At 44.2% G+C, this 5,279-nt stretch overlaps 1 long non-coding RNA gene across 2 annotated transcripts; it reads left to right on the forward strand.

The window, feature by feature from the left end:
* The first annotated feature begins 286 nt into the window (after window positions 1-286).
* LOC141937262 (uncharacterized) lies at window positions 287-4,056 on the forward strand. Of its 2 annotated transcripts, XR_012626881.1 has the most exons (4): window positions 287-1,553; window positions 1,694-1,794; window positions 2,094-2,152; window positions 3,003-4,056. It is a non-coding gene; the product is annotated as an uncharacterized LOC141937262 (long non-coding RNA). The 2 variants fall into 2 exon arrangements; XR_012626880.1 differs by lacking the exon at window positions 2,094-2,152.
* Window positions 4,057-5,279: the final 1,223 nt, after the last annotated feature.

The following is a 5,279-nucleotide window of genomic DNA, read 5'->3' on the forward strand; positions in this document are numbered from 1 at the left end:
AGAGATGCAGCAGGAGGATTTGGCTGGAGCTCGTGCACAGGCTGCCTGTTCTGGCAGGAGTGAGCTCTCTCCCTTCCCAGCTCCCCGTCTTCTCCAGCAACCCCGTTCCTGACAGAGCAGGGGTCCCTGAAGCATTCTACAGGGGGGGGTCACTGTAACCGTGACCTTGAAAGAAGCTCTGCTGGTCCGAGTTTGCCCCTTGAGGTCATTATGTTTAATGACAGCACCGAGCAGCACCTGCACTGTAGCTGTAAGCACAACTCTGTATTTTCTTTCTCAGGAGTTCTGGTGTATGAAAACTGCCTCATATTGCTGCCTCCTTGGTCCCTCTCAGAAGATTGCACGCAGTGCCCGGCCAGCCTGCCCACACCCAAGGTATATTTGAGATCTACCGCTGGTGAGCTTGCGGGTGTTTCATCTGCTTTCCCCAGTAACCACTACACCTCCGAGTCACTGTTGGGAGCTCTCTCACGTCTGGTGGTAAGGGAGGGAACGCTCTTGTCCGAGGGTGTTTTAGCACGCAGTGACGTCGGGCAATTTCCAGCCTTGGAGATGTTCAGGAGTCACCTGGGCAAGGTGCTGAGCAGCCCCAGGTAGGTTGAGGATGAGGAGGGGCGTTGGACTCCAGACCTCCAGAGGTGCCTTCCCACCTATTATCTTTCTGTGACGCCACACAGTCGCTCACCTGCTTTCACTGGCAGTGCAGCTCGTTCATTCTTTTGCACAGTTGTTACCATTCATTAGACTGTTGCTTAATTTCAAAAGTCAGAGATGGCTAAGGCCAAATCAGCTTTTAAAGGAAGTCTCTTCTTTTTACTGCTGTGGGTATTTGGATTGCTCTGGAACTAACAAAAGTCCCGTTGTTTTCTCCCACTGTAGCAAAGCTGGCCAGCATGCTAGCCAATTAACGGGTCTGAAAATATATTACAGAGCAAACCTGCCATATGAAAATAAGCAAAAATATTGCCACTGCAGCTCTGCCAGAGCCTCCTTGCCCTGCTTTACCAGCTCTGCATCCCTGTGGCTGCTCAAATGGCTACGTAGGTGACAAGGGGCATTTTAAAAGAAGCTACTTAAATGCCACCTTTGTCACCTGGATATCTCACATCGAAACCCTTTGGAAAACTAACATTGTGTATTAGATGTGCTTCACAGGTAAGCAAAAATGTAGACTGCAGCAAGTACAAGAGTTCTACAGCCCATGTGTCTCAAAATACTCCAATGTGGTTTTCTTGCTGTGGTTCAGCTGGCTTCTGGAAAATAAGGACAAAAAGAATCAAAGCTCTAAGCTTTATCAACATACTCGCTCTTCAATGGACTTTTGAACCAGAGCAACGAGGTGGCTGGTTGCAGGAAGACCAAAACCAAAAGAAAATAATGATTTTTTGATGTCTGAGTGTAATATTTGCCACTTCTCAGTTTTGTTGAATGGGGCGTTTCACAAGACTTCAGTGCAAGCTATAAATGTAGGCAATGAGCTGCCTCTCCCAGACAGCAGCACCGGACTGGAGGAAGTGCTGTCGTCTCTCCCCATCCAAGAAGCTGACACCCAGGTGAGACGCACACTTTTTACAGGAAAACTTTCAGTGGCTTCCTGGGCAGCTACTGTGAAATGCCATTGAAGAGAAAGAGGTTTAAGTGTTGGGATGAAAGCTGCAACATGTATGTGAGGATCTGATGTCTGTGTTTGCAGAAACTTACCTCATCCTTCAGGTGATAAGAAGACCTCTGCAGGATAAACATACCTTCCACAGCGAGAGGGTGGAGAGAGCCATTGCTGCACAATTCCAGGAGGTGACAGTGAGACTATTTCACCAATTAATCTTGGGCATAGGATCTTTATGTTGTGTCAGCACAATTAACTGGCTGCTGCTGCTTCTTCTTCCTTTTTCTAGAGGCAGAAGGTCATTATACTAGTGCTCAATCAATCAATAAATTAAAGTTCAGGTAGCCACAGCCTCCATAAAGTAATTAATTATAGCTGTGAAAAAATGCTTAAATATTTTTAATCACATAGTGAGATTTTTTAAAAATGTTGATTATGTTGCTGAGGTCTTGCAATTTGAGTCTGACTTTTAATCTTACTTGGGCAGATCTGATCTCCTCCCATCCCTTCCCAGAATCAACTAGAGTAACTGCTGCTTTCCCTCAGGTATATTTGCCCTGACATCTAAAACTTTGCTTCGATGACTGTTCTGTGATTTAGAAAGGGAGTTGTTCTATTAACTGGCCGCTTGTTTCTGTTCCTGTAGCTGTTACTAATAAATACTGTGGTTCTTTGTCTGATTCCCAACGAGTCTGTGCGGAATTAGATATGTAGCAGTGCTAAAAAAGACTTTTTCTACCTGAAATTTAGTCTGACTCAAAGAGCTGATGCTTTGAACTTGATGGCTTCTCAGCTTATGTCGAGAACAAGAATCTCTTGATTTCAATAGAAGTTCATGTAAAAAGAGAAATAAGGTGTTTCAGTGAGTCTAAAAGTTCAGTTCTGGCCTTAACAGGACAGTTTTTTTCCTATTTACAGTACAAAATGCACTTTCATTTCAATATTAATTGACTGTCTCACTACTTCTTTACTTGTAACACTATGTGGATCACGAAGTCTAGTCCAAACAGCGAATGCCAGTTTCCAAAATAATTCTCAAATGCAGTGTCAATTATCAGCAGAAAGATTTATCACCAGTTATATGGGTTTTTATTATTCAGGATATACCAATAAGATGTTAAACTAAACGCTCAGATGTCCCTCGCACGTATACACATAAACCAAGATACACAACTAAATAAAACTGGACCGTTTAGATGTACATATCTCATTATACTTTTTTCTTCCAAATACAGATTTCTATGTCATGCCCTCAATATTTATAGTTGCTGCTATATTTATCCTCTGCTAAAGATGTTTTACTTTTCCTTTTTTATCCCCCCCTCTCCAGCATTTTGTGTCTGGTGCAAAAGGCTTCTCACAGGCATTGATTGTTTTCTGTTTTCCTTCTCTGCAGGCTGTCATCCAGCTCCTGCAGCAAGACAAGAAACCCAAACTACTGAAGTCCTACTGAGATGGGAAAAATCATCATTTATGAGCATGCCAACTTCCAGGGTTACTCCAGAGAATTCACCAGTGACATTGCCAATCTAAAAACTGTAGATTGGAATGATTGCATCTCCTCAGTGAAAGTATTTGGCCAGCCTTGGGTGGCTTATGAGCACCACAACTACACAGGCCAGTTACTGGTATTTGAGGAGGGAGAACATAGCTTTGTTGGTGAAGAGATGAATGATAAGATCACTTCTCTGCAGGTGATCACTGAAAATCTGCACAATCCTCAGATCACTCTCTACGAACACCCCCATTATCAACAGAAGAGCATGGTGATAACAGAACCAACTGAGCTGGCTAGGGGATATGACAATGACACCATATCTTCTCACAAAGTCCAGAGAGGTGTCTGGCTGTTGTGTGAACACAGTGATGGAAGTGGTTTTCGTTACATTGCACGAGAGCATGAACACCTTCCAGCTTACAGTGCAATCAATTTCAATGACAAGCTTTCATTTCTGCGTCCCCTTCTCCCTGGCAAATGCTCTTAGGCTGCAAATCCTGCAACGCTGAGGGAAGATGCAGCCCCAGCAAGAAATGTGAGACCTAGATCTCTGTCTATGCTTGTATGTCTTTTTCCCCCTGTGTTTTTTCCACAGAAACACTGGGGAGAGCTCTCTTTCATGCTGCTCTGCAGACCTTGCCTTTCACTGTCCTCCCTCCCCATAATCCCCACGAACGCAAGAACTATCATATCGGGTCTGATGAAAGAGTCTCAAAGATACGAGTGTGTAACCCACTGCACCTGCAGTGGGCATTCGAATATCCTGCACTACGTAACGTAAAAGCATGGCATGTTGCTTCTGTTACTAGATGCATCAACAAAATGTGCGTATAGAAGCAGCACCGCTTACTTTGTAATTTGTTGTGCAATGCTCTTGCTTTACCATGGCCTCTGCCATCTTCTGTATTCCATTTTGTGTTATTGCCATTAAAGAAGCTATTGAAAGCAACAATGGGTCTATTTTATGTATTGTTTGTGGTTTAATATAGATAAATATTGCCCTTTCATGATGAGATATCTCTATGCATTCAAAGAATGGTTCACGAAGTCCCTTGCAAACATTTTTCATGGATCTCTCCTGAAAGGTTTTATCTCCTTCCATTCTCCCTTGTCAGTAACATTGGGCTCAGGCTTGGCTCAACCCTACTTAGAGTCTTGGTTACCATGCCAAGTGTTGCTGTGGTCCTGGCCAAACTCTCACCTGGAGACTTTACCTAATTGTCACAAGACTGATTGTATCTCAAGGCATTGATCATACTAATGTCTTCTACTGCCCTAAATTATGTAATCAATCAGAGAGTTTTGATAAACTTGAATTGATTGATTGGTTGATCACAACAGGAAAACCTGTCTGATTTTTTTAAACCTCTGTTATCTTGATAGGAGATGAGGTATCATTTTGAAATCAGTGTGTTTCAATCAGAATGGAAAAAACCCTTCCTCTAGAGTTACCTCCATTGTAATTCTACATTGTAACGGTGTTTTACCGTTATAACAGCCTCGAGAGTCACCACGTGGTATGTTCTACCACAGACCAGACTTAAGTGCTCGCTCAGGCTTCTCAGGGTCCCCCAACACACCGAGCAGTGCCAGGGGTTATCACCACTACAAGCATGTGAGGAATGCCAGCGGGCCCTTCTTTGTCCTTTATCAAATCCATGGGCATCACAGGCCACACACTAGATCCTTCATAGGGCGAAGAGGGAAATGGAGGATGAGGATGGAAGCTGCAAGAAGCGGCAAGGGTTGCAGCTTGGGTTGCTGGAGCTTCTGTAGTTCAGTGTTCTGCAAGCCACAGAGCAGCGTGGAGAATGACCCGCTGTTCAGTGTTCCTGCAGGATTGCGACGCTGTATATGTGCTCTTTACCTCCAAAGCAGCGCATCAAAAGCTACACGACAGAGTCAGTTTCAAAATAATAGCTCTTGGAATAGGAGACATGCAAGGCCTCTCACACTTGTGGGATACCTGGCTGTTTCAAGAGCTGTTTTGCCACGTACAAGTTTTCCTGGAGAGCGCAGAGTTGCAGCTCCGCGTTACCGCTCTCTAACGGCACCTGCACTGTCTGAGCCGTGTCACGCAGCTCCACATTGCAACTTTCTCTAGCTCTGTGCTGAGCTCGTGTTTGCCATGATTTTCTTGTATTTATAGCTAAAAATGAAGCCCAGAAGACGCTG

This window comes from Strix uralensis, chromosome 2 (assembly GCF_047716275.1).
Source record: "Strix uralensis isolate ZFMK-TIS-50842 chromosome 2, bStrUra1, whole genome shotgun sequence".
Taxonomy (NCBI): domain Eukaryota; kingdom Metazoa; phylum Chordata; class Aves; order Strigiformes; family Strigidae; genus Strix; species Strix uralensis.